Genomic DNA, 18,685 nt, shown 5'->3' on the forward strand with positions numbered 1-18,685 from the left:
AGTCGTGTGTTAAAACTCCATCCTGAATTGGGTCACAATGTCTTACATGCCGAATGAGCTTGTGGTCGCATTGTGTCTATCCTCTCCGTGCAAACACAGATATATTCCAACACCATTTTGCACCACTTGGTTCTCAGTTTTGTATGCTATGGCGTTTCAAGTGCTCTTCATCGTGAATAATGTTATCACAGAACCCACAAGGAAATCGTACTGATCTCCTTCAGTTTGATAAACGAAAGCTTTGCAATATTCTCATTTGCTCTCAAATGTAACGTACTTATCCCTCCTCCTGTTTGAAACGATATTAAATGTTCATATGAGATTTTGAGTTTCATCCACATCCATTACGGATGGCTATTTTAAGATGGTTTTTGTTCTGTCCAAGCAAAATCTTTAAGACCACGCAATTGGTTACATGGCACTTAAAATGCAAATACATTTCATTCAGTGAAAATTCATGTTGAAACTTCGCAGGCATGCGATGCTTTGTAAAAAATTTGCTTCAAAGAATACATTGAGAGCTCTTTTCATTGACAGAGTTGTATTGTCAGGGGCAATTGATGCCTCCATCACTTCCTAAAGTTTCATATCGAAAGGACGGACTCTATCTATCTTCACTTTCAACGATATCACCCATTCCCTCACTATCGTTGACTTCAAGTGCGGGAACGTCATTCCCAACTGCACTGTAAGAGCAGCTATACCACATGCACTGCAGCAATGCAAAAAAAAGCTTCAGATGGAGATTATTATAGTGTGCTGCTTTGCCAATGGACACGGCATCATAGCTGCCTCCACCAAATGTGCAGGTAACTAAATCATTTGAATGTTATGATGCCAGTTTTTGTGTCCAGGATCGATACTTAGTTGAAATTCGCATTCGCTGCCGCCTCATTTCACACTATAGGCACTTAGGAGGAATTGCAAATCGGACAAGATCATTCTCCACTGGTTTATATTCATTAAATGCAGTTACCGGAATATATCATTGGTTTGCTTTCAATCCAGCGGCTGTCTAAAATTTGAGAATAAATGAGCGTCTCTTCATTAGGCTAGACTGGTGTTTCAGAGACGACGGCAGAGATAAGGATTTCTATAGATCAATACTTACAACGTATTGCTCTGAGTCGTAAACACGGCATCCCATTCCCAATGTCATACCCCTTACCCCATCCCTCGCTCCACAGTCCTGCAACAGCGCCATCTCACCGCGACCCTCTCACCAAATTAATGATCGGCTTTTTGTTTCTTTCCGGATCTTGCTGCAGAAGGACGCAGACTGCTTCAGAACCTGAGGGGTCATTAATGGTTCTGAGCATCATGCAATCATCAGTGAACACCACCTCTTATGGAGGAAGAAAAGCCATTGATGGTTGGACACTATGCTGAGGAAATCCTCAGTGATGTCCAGGGACTGAGATGATTGATCTCCAACAGTTCCGACTATCTTCACTTTACCCGCTACGAATGTGTGAAGGTCCCCAGACTTCACCCCCTCCATTTTTGCTTCAGTGTGTTCACAGCTCCTCAAAACTTTATCTTTAAGAAGAAAACAAACCACTTCTTTGGCCTTAGAATCTCCCCGCCCCAATTTTGTCCACACCGCTCTCAACTCTGGGGGTCGCTGCATCCTTCTCCAGAATCCCGCCAGCTTCTTTGCCATCGCCTGGGTACCCGATTCAGATCTCGGCAGAGGGATGTGGAGAGGGGAAGAGAAAGAGTGGGAGAGGGGAAGGTGGTGGGTGAAGTGAGAAGTGAGACGAATGCTGTGAATATGACAATGGGGGAAGGGACGCAGTGAGAAGAAGGAGGGAAAGGGTGTAAATGGGATTACTGGAAAAAGTTGATCAATCAGGAAGAGGTAATAAACTTTTGAGAGGATTTCCTGGGCCAAATGGAATCAAGTTAGCTGCACCATTATCAAATATTTCAGTTTCACGACAGATCAGCCATGATCTTATTGAATGGCGGGGCAGGTTCGAAGTGCTAGATGGCCGACTCCTGCTCCTATTTCTTATGTTCCTATGTTCTCATGATTTTCGTTTTGCCCTCCCGCATTGCTCCATCACACCCAACTCGCTGTCATCTTCCCACAGCACCTTCCTTTATCATTGCAGAAGGTGCAATTCATGTACCTTTCCCTACTGCCCCCCCCCCCCGACCCACCCCCTCCCCCCTCACCATTCAAGGCCCCAATAACTCCTTTCAGGTTAAACAGCATTTCACTTGCACTTCCTCCAATTTCATTTATTATATTCAATGCTCCCAATGCAGGTGGGTGATGGCTTTATGAAGGCCGCCACTCAATTCTTAAATATAGGGGGCGGGGGCAGTAGAACAGGAGTTAGCATTGCTGCCTCACAGCGTGGGGACCTGGGTTCAATATTGGTTTTGAGTCACTGTCTGTATGTTGTTTTCATATTGTCACCGTGTTTGTGTGGGCTTCCTCTGGGTGCTCCAGGAACATAGGAATTTGGAGCAGTAGCAGCCAAATTCAGCCCTTCAAGCCGACTCCGCCATTCAATCAGATGATCTCTTCCTGGTCTGGTGTTGGAAAACGCTTTGTTGAAATGGCGGCGCGGGCCCGTTGGGCCGAAGGGCCTGTTTCCCGTGCTGGGTTGTTCTTTGTTCTTCTTTGTTCTTTAAATTGTCCCTTAGTGTCCAAATATGTGTAGGCTAGGGAGATTAGCAGCACAAATACCGAAGATACCAAGAATAGAATCTGGGTGAAGTGTTCTAGAGAGTTGGTGCAGATTAGAGGGGTCGACTGACCTCCTTCTGTACTGCAGGATACCACTATGATCCTGAACTTCATGTTATTTGTTATTTTAAGTCAGCACCTTGCTCTGATGCCCACATCTCCATCCCTGGCCTGTTGAAATGCTGCAGCGAATCCCGGCAGAAGCTGGAGGAGCAGCATCTCATCTTCCAGTTGGGCATATTGTAGCCTTTCAGACTCAAAGTCGAGTTCAACAGCCTTATAAGGGCAGGAGATTTAAAGAAAATTTGAAGAAACCCTCTTTCAAGCAGACAGTGGTAGGAACACGTAGTTCACTGCCGCAAAGGTTGGTAGAGGCATGAATCCTCAGAGCATTTAAGAAGTGTTTAGATGAGCACCTGAATTGCCATAGCATACAAGACAAGTGCTGAGAAAAAGAGTTAGATTCGATAGGTACTTGATGGCCAATGATGCGCTATTCTGCACACAAAAATTCTACGACTTTGGACCCTCACCTTTCCACCCATGGGCAGAAGGGCCTGTTGCTGTGCTGTACTGTTCTTTGTTTTTGTTGTTTCTTCATCGTCACAACCATTCCATGCACCCCATACAGTCCAGCACAGCACCCTGTCACACGGGACAAGTTCCTCATTAAGTTCCACGGAGAAAATGGGAAGATGGAGTTGCACCACCCTGTGGACACTACCGGGACTGCATAACTGCAGATTGGATGCGAATCCTCGAAGGAACTTTTGTGCCCTGGGTGACAACCAGCAATATTTTGAGTACATTGAAGAAGACGGAGTTCATTTATCTATTTTTAAAAAAGAGCTGACTGAATCGGGATCTTGAAGATGAACAATGTCTGATGGGATTTAGGAATCAGATTATTGCTAGTGTTAGTTTTATAATTAGAGTAGGATTCGGGTTCGGTTGAGGGCTAGGGTTAGGAATAGGGTCAGTCTCCAGATTCGGCTTCAGATCAGGGTGAGGTTTTTGGGGTCGGACACAGCATGGACATGCCCCGTTTCTTCGTGATCTGCCTCTTTTCCTTCAGTTCACGCCCAACCCTTGTTGTATCCTGTGATGCCTTGCCCTTATGGTTCGTTTTATTGGCTTCTTGGCTTCTTGGTTATCTTTTATATATATGTATATATACACATTCTTGTTCCTGTTATATTTTTCGTGTGCAGGGTGATGAATGGGGCATATCCTCTTGTCGGGGAGGGGGCGGGGAGAAAGGCGGGGGTTGTCGAGTGAGGGAAGAGGAAACAGGTTGATGGTCCAGTTCTGCCATATTTTCGGGTTAGGGTTGGGGTTAGGACTACGATTAGGAGTAGAGCTAGGTTCAATGTCTGGTACAGATTATGATTAGGGTTAGGATTTGGGTTGCCATTATGGTTGGAATTAGCGTTTGGATTCGGGTTAGTGCTAAATTCAAGAGTAAGCATTTGGGTTAGATTTATGATTCTGGTAAGGGTTTGTGCTATCTTTAGATCAGGGCTCTGATTGGGGCTAGGCTTAGAGTTAGCATTCGTCTTAAGAATTAAGTCAGGGTTCAGGTGGTTAATGTTAGTATTCCCGTTAGATTTAGGATTTGGTTTTGGGCTAGAAATAGTCTTAGAATCAATTTCAAGGTTTGGGCTAGGATACGTATTAGGATTGTGATGGAGATTGGCATTAGTGTTCGGATAAGGATTAAGGATCAGGTTCGTGCTTTGATGAGGGTGACAGTATGAAGAATTGGTTTAGTGTTGGAATTAGGATTAAGGTAAGGGTGTGGGATAGTTTTATGGTCCGTGTTATAGTTAGATTTAGGGTTCGGGTTAATGTTACTGTTTAGGTTAATGGTAAGATTAGGGTTAGGATAGCTCATGTCCAACCCTTGTTGCCTCCTGTGATAACTTGCCCTTATATTGTGACTTGTTGCCTTCTTGTCCTTTGGAGGTTTTCCATTTTTATCCTTTTAGTCTTTTTTTAATGCAAAGTGTTAGATGGGGGAGGGGAGAGGGGTATTTGTGCAGCAGGAGGTAAAGGGAAAAGGGAGATTCTCCATGCAGCCCCACCATCACTTCCCCTTGTTCTTAAGGTTATTAAACTACAGTTTAGCATCTAACACATTTCGCTCTCTCTGTAATTCTGAGAATCAGTCAGATGACTCGAAACATTGACTACTTTTTTTCTCTCCTGACAAAAGTTGCCAGACTTGTGTTTTTTCTGGCATTACATTACCGTTTGGAACATTGCTTTAAGAGTGTTCAGCGAGCTCTCACTGCTCTCTCAAAAGTCCGTGCTGAATTTAATTTGCCCAATAAAAGAATAAAGATTGATTCCACTGGGTTTCGAACCCAGGACTTTCTGCGTGTAAAGCAGACGTGATGACCACTACACTATGGAACCTGACACTTAACCTTGCGTGGCTCAGTGAATGGAGTGCGTATTGCATCTGAAACAACCAAATTTTCGTGTACCTGTTTGGTACGATTCCCTCAGCAAGCCAACCCCTTCCGTGTTGCACATGTGTCTGCATTTTCTTTACAATGGCAGTTGGCCAAATATATTATTTTTACTTCATTCCAGAGAATGTGACAGAATGTTTGATAGAGGATGATGGAAAGTGGAAAGATTCAGGACAGGGAACAACAATCCTTCAACGGCTGCAACAATAATTCAACAACAATAGTGGCAAAAGTGGCTCTAAAATGACTACACCGGCTGAGAGCTAAGCATGTTGGAATTTTTGGTCAACTTCTCAATTAAAACGAGTTGCAGGTCGTAAAGAGGCTTTGGTCTGGGTGCCGTGATCTGGGAGCTGTGATCTGATGCTTCCCAGATGAAGAATGTTGTTTACATTAACCGAAGCAGTGTGTCTCTGATTTATATGGCTGTTATATGTATGGGGTATGCAGTTTTAACTAAGCGTAATGGCATTGATCACAAGCAATTTCATTGGATATTCGAGCCATGCAATCTGTTTCTGGTAACACAGTTCGCTGGAGGATGCAGAACCTTCTGGGAAGCAAATGGAGAATTGTGGGTAAGGAGATAGCTGAGCCTCTGTTTGGCAGTGATAACTCGATGAGACCAACCATCACAAGAAGCAGAAGTCTACCCCGGAGGATGCTTCAGAGAACAAGAAGATAGATTCTACATCAAGGACATTTCTTGGCTCAGGTTTTCCTCAACTCGGTCGTATCTATTTTCAGTTAGATGGTTAAAGTTCATGTTTAGATCTTCAGTTGAAGTTAAAATGCAGTTTAACAGTTAAAGCTCAGTAAAGTGTTAATGAGTTGCAACTGATTATGTTTGATTTGGTGCTAGAAGTGTTCAATAAAGAAACAATTAAATTGCTGTCCTTGCTTTTCTCATTAAACTGTAATTAAATTTACTCTGTATAACACAACAATTCCCTTTGTTGTTGGGTTCAGTTCCCGGAACTTCCTTGCCAACAGTAGGAGTATCCACATCACATAAACTGCAGAGGTCTAGAAGTTGGCATCTCATGGGCTTATAGATGGAATTAGATGTGAATTATATTATGGAATTCTGGTTTGTTGGTGTAGTGGGAAATTGTGCATTTAAGGAGGATATAAAGAACTACATGTTCACACACCATTCTTCAAGGGGCAGTTAGGATGGGCAACATACATTGGGTTGAACAGTGATGCCTACATATCATGAATGAATGGGATGGGCGATTTATATTGTCCTGAAGATGCCTATATATCATGAATGCAACACGAAACAAACCTCTTATGCGTGGAGTGATTAGTGAATGCACTGCCTAAGAAGGTAATGGAAGTCGACACAAGTGCAGCTGTCAGAATTAAATCGATGACAATCTGAAAATTAAGGGTTTACAGAGCAAAGACGAAAGACGGAAGATTGATCCAATGCAAAATCAACTGAGTAATATCTAAGTGTCAGATATCTTCATCTCTGCTCCCCTCATTCTATTATCTATAAATACCCAAAGATGCCAAAGAACTGAAGGAGCTGCTGATAAGATGGGATGTAACAGTGTGGCTGGAAGCTCACGGCGTGCAGTAATATCAATGTTCTCCAGTTGAGATAATAGGCCTGTCTTCTATTCTCCCCTTTTCTTCAGTGCTATGACAATTCTTCCTTACGTAAGATATTTCTGTCTCTCTCATACACGCATTCAGATGTTGGGACACACGCAGAGTTTCACACGCTCTTGGATACACAGACCTTTTCATTCACAAACTTCCATCTCTGTACACAAGCACGTATACTCAGTCACTCACACAAGCTCTCACAACTATAGGCACACAGATACACTGGCAACACAGCCACATGGAAGTAGAGTAGTCTGTGCAGCTCCAGTTCACAAGCTATAGGAAGGATGTTGTTGCATTAGAGACGTTGCAGTGGAGATTTACTGGGGTGTTGCCTCTGATGCGGCATTTTAGCTATGAACACGGGCTGGTTAGACTGGCATTGTTTTTCTTAGCGCAGAGAAGGCTGAGGGGAGAGTTGATCTTCGCTGGTGGCGGGAAAGTGTGATGACGTCCACTTTGAGGTCAAAATGATAAATCCGTATAACTTTGTAAAAAACCAAGTGTCACATCCTGCTGAGCATTTAATAGATTTGGCAGAAAAATGTCATCATTAAATTTTCCACTATAGATGCTCTCTCTACCTTTTCTGCAGATGTCGCGAGGCAACTCGTGTAACACTGTAACTTAAATAATTAAGTACCTATCTAGGGGGCAGGAAATTCTCAGTTCAAGTTTCAGCTGTGCATTCATGTACATTTCACTTGTTAATCTTTAAACTTTGCTCTGAGTATCCGCAATTTTAGAGTCACACAATTTGCAGCGCAAATAGAGCCTCTTCGGCAAATTATGTCACTTCTGTCTCCCAAGAAACAATCTATCATGTAGAGCTCATGTAGACTGGAAACGATAGTTCTTTCTCTCTCCACAGATGCTGCCAGATTTGCTAAGACTGTCCAGAATTTTCTGATTTTTGTTCAGATTTCCAGCACCCAAATTATTTCCAGCATGTTTTGACTTTACCCATTCTCCTTCCAGTTCCAGCACTTGAACCGCAGACTTCATTTGCTACGGTATTTCAAAAGCTCACCTTTTTTATTTGTGACAAAAAAATGTTTACATACAGCGAGTGATTGGGCCTGGAACGCATTGCTTGGAAGTTTGGTGGAGGCAGGTTCAATCGATGCATTGAATAGGTCATGAGATGATGACTTGCAGAGGCAATGCGCAGAGTTGATGGCCGGGGAATTGCATTAACTCATGATGTCCATTTCAAGAGGTGGTGCAAGAATGGTGAGTTGAATTATCACCTTCTGCATAGTAACAATTTTATGATTGTATGAAATACATCGCCGTCAAATTAGGGTATAGGAACAAGATATCATGGGTTTCACAGGGGGTCGAATCAACGGCCATCATCATACTGGGCAGTTGGGAAAACCATTACACTATGGAACCAAATAGGTGCTGGCATTAGTGCGTTTGTGTCAGTTCAGGGGAAGTTGACATGACTGATACCTGATGGAGGCAGGCTTTTTAATTATGAAATTAGAGTTAGGAGAGTGAAAGGTGACTTGATTGCAGTTTGTAAGGCCCCGAATGGTCTTCATAAGATGGAGGTGGAATTGAGGGCGAGTCTTAACGATGCTGTTATATTCAACTCACCATTCTAAAGTAATGTAGCTTATTGATATAAGCTTACATGAGCATGGCAATGACGTTACTACGAAAGCCGTCTAGCCACCATACTCTGACGTCTGTTCAGGTACAATGAGGGAGAATTTAGCATGGCCAACGCACCTAACACATACGTCTTTCCGATTGTGGGAGGAAAGGACACACACAGTTAAAACCCATGCAGGCACGGGGAGAGCGTGTAAATCCCACACAAACAGTGACCCAAACCAGGAATTGAGCCCAAGTTTCTTGTGCTGTGAGGTAGCAGTGCTAAGCACTGTGCCACCATGCCACCTTTGTGTTTCAACATATTCGCCAAACAAGTTGGAAACTGGAATTAAAGTGAATTTTGCCCCTACCTTGAGTTTCTCCTAAGTGTTCTACTATTTATGTAGAATTCCTACACGCATTGGACCTTAGAAAATGCATTATCTCGCACAGTTCAAAAGTTTCGAACTTATAAGTTACTAAGTGAAATGCGCAGAAAGGTAACGTAGCAATTTGAATTCACGTTTATGGGACAAGTGCATTAACAAATGAAGGCAAGGCTGAATTACTGTCAGGCTTCGTACAAGGAAGACAGAGTAAGGATCTAAATTGAAGAATTTAATGAAGACCTTGTTCTGCCAAATCTATCACGTGCTCTGCGCGATGTGGCATTCCGAGATTTAGGAAGTTTACTAATTGTCATTTTGATCTCAAAGTGGATGGCATCACATTTTCCCATGACCAAGAACGAATCATCACCCCCTCAAACTTTTCAGCGCGGAGATAAACAATGCCACCATAACCAGCCTCTCTCCATAGCTGAAATTCCTCATTAGAGGCAACTTCATGGTGAATACCCTCTGTATTCTCTCCAGTGAAATCACATCCTCTCCAAAGAGAGCGTCAAACCAGAATTCTGTATACTACAGAATAATTTAACTGTAGCTCGTCAAGCGTTATATACAACTCCATCAATCTCTGTGCTCTTATATCCTATGCTTTGGTTAATAAAGGAAGATACCCCACATGCCTGGCTAACCATTTTTATCTTCCCGACTGGCTGCTTTCAGGGCTATATGGAGATGAACCCCACGTCCCTCGGGTCCTCGGCATCTCTCACCACCCTCTTCATGAAAAAAGTACCCCTCTGGACCCTTTCGTATCTTTCCCCTCTCACCTTAAAACTATGCCCTCGAGTTTTAAAGTCCCCTACCTTTGGAAAAAAGATATTGACTATCTAGCTGATCTATGTCCCTCTTTATTCAAATGACAAGTCACTGTGAACGAGCGGCTGATTCAAGGCCGGAGCAGGATGCCTAACGTGATGGCTCAGCTAGTAAAGCATCAGGTTTTTAAGCTGAGAATTCATGGTTCAAAACCATGTTGGGATGTTGTTGTCTTTCTATCCTGAATGTAATTGCTGAAGATGCTCTTTTAAGAAGATTAACCAATGTACACCTTTGCTGTAACATTAGTAGTGTGTTTTAAAATATGTTATCAATTTCCAGAGAGCCATCTGTGAAAAAGAAATCAATCCTCACTTTGCTCCTCAGAAGAACCGGGAAGACTAACGGGATCGCTGCCCATCAGTCTTGCTGTGGATCAGTGTGTACAATTGCTCAGGGAATTCTGAAACACATTTGATTCTGCCAACCAAGCAGTCCTAAAAAGTGCAATGGCAAAATGTGAACAGCGCCTCAGCTCAAGATTTACTGTCATCAAACAGCCAAATAACAGGAAAATGTTAACAGTGAAATCGGCCGCCAGTCCTCGGAACTCAGCGATGCAAGCGCACTTCTTTTGCAAATTTGACCCGAGAACAGAAAGTAATTATTTAACGCAGCGTTTGAAATGAATCCCAAATTGCCTTCATGGCAGGGGAGCACTTACAGGGAGTGGAAATTAAGTCTTCAGTTGACAGAATGATCCAGAATGTACACTTCTGCATCAAGGCGCCTGTCAGTCAACACAAGAAGTAACCCGTTGGAACAAATATGTCAGCATGGAAACAAACCCTTCAGCTCAACCTGTCTTTACCGCCCCTTTTTAAATGACTAAGCAAATCGTAATTGCCCACGTTTGGCCCATATCCCACCAAAGCAATCTTATTCATGTGACAGTTTAAATGCTTTTTAAAAGACAAAATTGTATCCGCCTCTATTAGTACCTCTGGTAGCTTGTTCCAAACACTCACCAGCCTCTTCGTGAAAAAAATACCCTCTGGACCCTATCGTATCTCTCCTCTCTCACCTTAAAACTATGCCCTCGAGTCAGGTCAAGGTTTGCGCCCCCCCCCCCCCACCCCCCGCCCCCGCTAGTCAGACTATCCGCATATTGAATGCAAAATTCCTACATTCAACAAATGTCTCTTCATCCAAGCCTCTAGTACTACGGCTGTCCCAATCAATGTTGAGAAAGTTAAAATTCCCTACTATTACCGCCCTATTTTTCTTGGAGCTATTTGTAATCTCCTTACATATTTTCTCCTCAATTTCCCGCTGACTATTTCGGGGTCTATAGTACAAGTGATTCCCTCCTTCTTAATTCTCAGTTCTACCCAGATAGACTCAGTGGGCAAAACCTCAGATATATCCTTGCTCAATGCTGCTGTGATGTTTTCTCTAATCAAAAGTGCAACTCCTCCTCCTGTCTTACCTCCTTTTCTATCTTTCCTATCGCATCTGTAGCCTAGAACATTGAGCTGCCAGTCCTGTCCCTCCCTTAGCCATGTTGCAGTAACAACTATAATACCCCAGTCCCATGTACCCATCCGTACTCTGTTGTGGCAGAGTTAGCCAGTTGGCTGCATTGCAGCGGCTCTGGCCCATTAGCGTTGATATTTTTCAAACATTTAAATGTGTGTTCTCGTGCACTCTTTTAAGTTGTCCCGTTGTGTAATGGTTATCGCATCTTGTTTTGCGTGCAGAATGTCCTTCGCTCAGGACCCTTTCGTATCTCTTCCCTCTCACCTTAAAACTATGCCCTCGAGTTTAAAGTCCCCTACCTTTGGAAAAAAGATATTGACTACCTCGCTGATCTATGTCCCTCATTACTCAAATGACAAGTCTCTGTGAACGAGTGGCTGATTCAAGGCCGGAACAGGATACACAACGTGAAGCCATGATGGCTCAGGTAGTAACGCATCAGGCTTTTAATCTGCGAGTCCACAGTTCAAAACCATGTTGGGGCGTTGCTTTCTTTCTACCCTGAATGCAATTGCTGAAGATGTTCTTTTAAGAAGATTAACCAATGTACATCTTTGCTGTAACGCTAGTAGTATGTTTTAAAATACGTTATCAATTTCCAGCGAGCCATCTCTTATTGGAGGACTAAAAGGCCTGCTCCTGTGCTGTACCTTTATATCATATAGAAATTCTCACTTGCACGTTAGTAAAGTCCTCACACTCATGTTCCACAATTCTCAGTGTCACAGACAGAAAATTTTGTTCCTTCAGAAAGAAAAGGTGGGATTCATCGGATTCCACACAGCCAGGTTGCTGTCGGTTAGTTGGTTCAAGCTTTTGCTGAGGAAACAGGCGGTTGTATTCGGAGTTCAGCGTTCTGTTTGCTCGCAGCTGTGGGTGCAGGATTCAACCAACTTCACCAACCATGGAATCATTTTCTCTGTATTTTTGCCCTTTTTGGAAATCCTTCAGAATAAGATGAAAAGGGGTGGGGGGAGTAAACTCAAAATTGATTAAATCCTACATGTAATCGGTGCTCCTAATAATCTTTATCAGTTACAGGTTTAAGAACCAGTTTGAACCAGACCATTGTGGCTTCAACAGAGACAGAACTTTGATGTGGGAGTGTTGAATGATTAATGAGTTCACGATCGTAGGAAAGGAGGGAAAAAGGTTAAAACATGATGATTCAGAATGAAGACTTTGTTTTGCCATGTTTATGAACTGCCCTACAGTATCTGATTGACCCAATTTAGAAAGTTACACCCAGTTAACATTTTTAACCTCAATGCAGATAACACCACACATTTCCACAGCATAGAACAATGGATCTGCTTTTCTTAAACACAAATGCATGTGGAGCACTTCAAGTCGAAGATGTACCTGAGTACGCTTGCTCTTGTTTCTATTGTTCTCACAGATGCGAATCAGAGAAACATCCACAATTATACTAATCTCGGAGTGTCAGCAGCACCGACTGAAGAGAAGAATTCAGGCTTTCTGCATATTTACATTTGCGTCAAACTTTAACACAGGAAGAGTTGGAGATACAACACCGGAGGTTACCGGACATGTGTAGAAGGTGGCATTTTTTGGCAGGTCTCAAACTCAGACCTTATTTGAGGAGCTGGAGAATGCAGACTCTCATTGTTTCATTGACAAGTGACTAAATGGAGAAAAGAAAAATCAACTCCTAACAATGAGCCGAACCCACAGTTTAACTATCAGAGACAGAGCTACCCAAGGATCCACTTCTGCCTTTACATGGCGCCTGCAGCATCTCAAAGCAGATCCTGCACTTACCCATTCCTTCTCAATCCACCCTCTGTAGATCATTTCTATCACTGGTAGACCTACTTCCTCCATTTGATCATATCTTCATAAAGATATCTTGCACCCAACCAACTACTTGTCTCATCTGCGTAAAGGCGATGTAACAATTGCTGCTTCTGTCGTGTTTCTGGCCAATAGACTATTGAAGGTAATATTAATTAGGAAAGACATAACATTTACAGAGTGAAAAATCGAAAACATTTTTCCTTGCTTGTGGGAATGTTATTACTATACTAAAAAAGGAAGAAAGATAAAGTCTGTGTCATTGTGCTAAATGTGATTTTGGATAGTAAACGGATTTGACAGTCCAATTTATTCATTGAAGTGTCTCACATTTCACCTTCCCATGCTTTCCTGATGAGCGTGTAGTCATATTAATTGTTCATTTCTTTCGTGTGGGAGCTGGGTTTCGGAGTCCAATATCTTGGACCCCCAGGCAGTGCTTGTGCTGTTGGGCTGAGAGTTAATGTGATTTTCTGCTTGTTTGACCTCGTTAATATTGATTCCGAAACCGAAACGTTAGCACCATACCGCCTAACGCTGAAAACAATACCGTTAAAATTTGAAGCTCTCCTCGAGACATGGGGTACAACGCACGGTTGAGGTTTCATCTCAAACACCCGGGGTTAATTCGTAACCATTTTTAAACTATACACGAGCAACACATTTCATTCCAAAATTGCGGAGAGGCGCATTCCAGGAACAGACGGAAGGAAAAAATTCACACATGAATTAAAACTAGTTTATTTCAATCATTTAAGCAATTGCCGTGTTCTGTTGGCGACGAGACAACAAAACATTTTACTGAATAGATTACGACACAATATTGTACCACATACTTTACGGAATATGTTGTCATATATTTTGCGACAGAATAATTTATTACATCTGTTTACCGCAGACTGTTTTATCGCAGAATTCCTTACTGCATACTTTGCCACATAATACTGCAAGACATACTTTACGACATAATACCTTGCTACATATTTTGTGAAGGCAATTTTACCCCATGCTTCACGGCAGAATACTATACCGAAAACTGAAAAGAAGTATAGTTATTATTTTCCATGGCGACACTACTAAGGGTGGGGGCGTGGGGGTTAGGATAAAACTAAACTAACCTTACTGAGAATTTATTTCTATACATTGCATCCTCAACCTCGCGGCCTGTGCAAACACTTCAAAGTTAATGAAAATTTTTAAAATGGAAACGTCGTGGAATTAAGAGCAAAATGCAATCGACAGAAAATGGGTGGGAATTGATGAGGGAGAGATATTAGAAAGTGGTTTCAGCTGGACCTTGGGTAGAATCAGAAAGAATACTGACAGGTGGACTGAGCCAGTGGATTGATGGATTCCGTCACCCAATTTTATTTACTCTGTTTAACTTCCTTCTGAATTCACCAAGCACCAAACACTCATGGACGGACGCAATCACCACCACAACTAAGTTCCTTCCTGGTGTTTTGCCAACGAAACCATTTTAGACGGATGCCGGCGGAGCCATGTTGCTGCAGGTCGGATCCTGAAGTGTCCCAGTTTGAGTGGTGATGTCCTCAGCAGTGGGTGCATTATTATGCTGCGAAATCATGACGAAACATTGCATACAGTTAAAAGTAAAATAACTGACATGGAACGTAACTATCCATTTTCAATGTGAATGACATTTCTAAAAATAATTAATAATTCTGTGAAAACTTTATTATTTCTTCTTCACATTGCCGTCTTTCAAAGAATTAGACACTATATTTCAGCATTATTAGAATCACTGTCGGCTGTTGGCGCCGTCTTGCCACTGAGTCTAAAAATCAGACTCAGTAAATTTGTAAACATTATGCGATGTCAGATGCCCAGAAGAGGATGCAAAGTTTGTTATTTGACCGGAATGGAAGTTAACTAAATGTTCCAACTACTGAAAACAGCATTACCGGAGTCAGTGTGATAATAATATCAATGATATAACTTTTATGGGAGCTGACTGGCTCCAGATTTGAAGAAGGAATGCTTCTGATCTGTATAGCCACAGACCTCAAAACAATTTTGACCACAAGATCACCACTTATACCCATGTGCCGTGACTCTACTTCCATTCAGTTTGGTCTTGTCCCTGAACAAATTAGTTGCCAATTCCTGATAGTTGTGAGTTTCTGCTTCTGACGCCCAAAGCTTATTTGCCTATCGTGCATGCATTGTCACCTTAAAGGCGGAGTCACTCCCATCGTATATATCCATCCCGCGCCTTTCCCTAGAACCTTGATAAGATTTCATTCCCAGGTTCCTGTCTGAGCCCTGATGAAGAAGATTTGTCATGATGTGGGAATGCCGGCGTTGGACTGGCGTAAACACGGTAAAAAGTCTGACAACACCAGGTTTTAGTCCAACCGATTTATTTAATAATACTCACAAGCTTTCGAGGGGACTGCCTCTTCGTCAGGCGAAGAGGCAGTCCCCTCGAAAGCTTGTGAATATTATTAAATAAATCGGTTGGACTAAAACCTGGTGTTGTCAGGCTTTTTACTAAGAAGATTTGTGCCAGCAGAATGCTGAATTGATTCGTTTTTCAATCAAAACTTTCAAACTCCAGGCACGTCTCCAAGAAATTAATCAGCTGAATGTTTCGCATAGTTGTTACCAATGGTTTTAAAACTCTGCCGGGTTGTCACCAACCAAAACGCTAGAGGGACTTACTGTTCTCCAGCGTGTCCCTCAATGCTTCCCAGCATCTTAAATTCCTTACTTAATTTATCTCCAAAGCAACTTCCAATCAGACTTTGGAACGTTATTTAAAAATCTCTTCGACTTCATACTCACTATCCCCTCAATATCCCCAATGACAGTTTTAGCGGCATCCTATATTTGAAGAATGCTGTCTAAAAAAATGTCCACAGATCTTCCAGTTGAAGAATACACAACCACGTAAAGACTTTTAGCTGATATATTTGATTTAACATTGTCCAACTTCATTCAGAAATTCTGGCAACAAATGTCAATGTGGACAGCAAGGCTTCTCCACTTCAAACGTGTACGCGTTAGACTGACTGGCTAGGGTAAATTGCAGCTCTATGTCAGGGGGCCGAACAAGCCAAATACAAGCGGTTACCGGGATAGCCTGGATAGGATTGTTGCTGGTGCAGGTTCAATGGGCTGAATTGCCTCCTTCTGTACCAAAGCGACTGTATGGTTCTGTTCCGTGTTGTTTGAGTTTCGTGAACTTTCCAAAATGAAGCAATTTGTTGCACATTCTCTTTGCTGCGTTCCTACAGCGAAACTGCTCAAAGATCCGTAGACAGTACCTTTCAAACACACAACCACAAACATCTACAAGGACCAGGGGAGCCTATAAGGACCAGGGACGCAGGGTCATAGAAACACCTCGATCTGGAAGGTTCCCCTCAAGTGACTCAACATTCTGACTTGGGAATATACCACCGTTCCTTCAACGTTGTTTTGTCGAAATCCCTGAACTCCTCCCTAACAGCACTTTGGGTGTGCCTACATCACATGGACTAGCCCTAAATGCCAGCTCACAAGCAACTTCAAGGGGCAATTACGGATCAGGAAGAAACGATGGCCGAACCTGCTATACAGAAATCCGGTTAAATAAACTTAAAAAAAATCATACGGCGTGACCATTTTCAAAGTGCATGCCCTGAAACATTTATGCATTAATGTTTTCGATCGTGCTCTGTTAATTTTTCAATTCTGTACTTGTCTCCCCGGTGTCAACAACCATGCTCGTTAACATATACCAAGTGAGCAACTGTCGTATCAATTGCAATCACAACATTGTTTCACCTGACATGTCACTGTCGTTGATTTGTAGAAGTTGGAAAAATCTAATTGATTTAACATCTTTGTGGAACCACAGTTGAAAAACACAACAACCATCCCATAACAAACTGGCACATTATACTCCAATTTCTGGATGTGAGACGATATTCAAGCCTAACAGTCAAATGCAGTAAACAGTGCTGAGGTTTTAAGAACATAAGAACATAAGAAATAGGAGCAGGAGTAGGCCATCTAGCCCTTCGAGCCTGCCCCGCCATTCAATAAGATCATGGCTGATCTGTCGTGGCTCAGTTCCACTTTCCCGCCCTCTCCCCATAACCCTTAATCCCCTCTCTTATCAAGAACCCATCAACCCGCTTCTTAAAAATATTTAGCGAGGCAGCCTCCACCACTTCAACGGGCAGAGAATTCCAGAGATTCACCACCCTTTGAGTGAAGAAGTTCCTCCTCAACTCCGTTCTAAACCGCCTCCCCTTTATCTTGAGGCTGTGCCCCCTAGTCCTACTGTCTTTTTTGAGCGGGAAGAGTCTCTCCACCTCTATCCTATCCATCCCATTCATCATCTTATACGTCTCAATGAGATCTCCCCTCATTCTTCTAAACTCTAACGAGTACAAGCCTAGTTTATTCAGCCTCTCCTCATAGCTCAATCCCCTCAACTCCGGTATCAGCCTAGTAAACCTCCTCTGCACTCCCTCCAGGGCCAAAATATCCTTGCGCAGGTGCGGCGCCCACAATCTATCATCTTCTACACCGACATATGGAATGACTTGCAAAGCATCACACCCAAAACAATGTTTGGACTTCCCGAGGATTGTGATAAAAATGAAGTTTTATTTTAAACTAACACTAACGGTGTAATTGAAAAACAAAACACGTAAGTAATCTACATATGGCAAGACACTGAGACATGGAACAGGACCATGCTCGCGCATCTTTTTCAGGAAGGGTGGTCTAAGAATGATTTTTGAATGGGGCCGGGGATGATGCTCCCTTATTTCACGAGACAATTAGTGTCCAATTCAGGGTGCAGACAGGGGCAGACTGTGCGGACAGTCAGACATTTAATCCAAAATCTGACACTTGTGACAGAACAGCACTCTGTCAGAACAACAGTAGAGTGCAAGCCAAGATTTCTGTGCACAAGTCTGATCACGGTAAATCGGGGCCTGACTGACTGAGTTCTCCTGACTGAGGTTGTTGCAAAGAACACATTACAACATTGACAAGAGTAGCAGAGGGTCGCTCGGAGGGGTCCTGGAGTAGTTTCTGCCTCTCAACTAACAAACACGGATTATCAACGCTTCATAAGCACAATGAAAAAGGACGCTCACTATTTTTTTCACAAGAAAATGAGTTTCAAGAATCACTGACGTTGAGACAATGGTTCCTGCTGTTCATCCATAAATATAAGAACATTTTGTATCCACCAACCTTATTGATTTGCATCTTAGCAAGTCTGCGCAGCATCACACGCCCGAGAATGTAAGTAATGACTGACATTGCGAGCTCCAGCAGCGCTAGGATCCAGAGAATGACAAAGAAAGCCCGGCAATATTCCTGTATCAGTGGCAAGAACATGTTAAGGACCATTGGAATTAAACAAAATGATTTGTGGCAAAAAAAAATAATTCTTGCATTCCCTCTGGCAGCATAATTGAGTGAGAAACGCATCCCAAAATATTGGACAAAGAATATTGTCAAACTGGGGCAAATTAAATAGGTTGGGTGTTGGATTGGTCTTCCTTGGTTGTAATACCGCATTGGTGAATGCTTGTTTATGGTGTGTTATCGAATCGAATTTAATGGAAAATTAATTATATTGGCATTCCATTTACCCACGTCGTTTCGTTGTCTCAGATGGGGGATGATGGAGATCTGACTGGCGAGTCCTGCTCAGGGAAGCAACAAAACATTATGTGACAGATCATCCGATTATTCTGCCCAGGAATCGGCTGACTTTATCATTTTTC

The 18,685-nt window shown here is 42.6% G+C and overlaps 1 non-coding gene across 1 annotated transcript; it reads right to left on the minus strand.

Moving 5' to 3' along the window:
• Positions 1-5,046: 5,046 nt before the first annotated feature.
• On the minus strand, positions 5,047-5,119 carry trnav-uac (transfer RNA valine (anticodon UAC)). Its single transcript has one exon. It is a non-coding gene; the product is annotated as a tRNA-Val (tRNA).
• Between the last annotated feature and the right edge of the window lie 13,566 nt (positions 5,120-18,685).

Source organism: Carcharhinus amblyrhynchos, chromosome 13 (genome assembly GCF_965287045.1).
Source record: "Carcharhinus amblyrhynchos chromosome 13, sCarAmb.v2.hapA, whole genome shotgun sequence".
Lineage (NCBI taxonomy): Eukaryota > Metazoa > Chordata > Chondrichthyes > Carcharhiniformes > Carcharhinidae > Carcharhinus > Carcharhinus amblyrhynchos.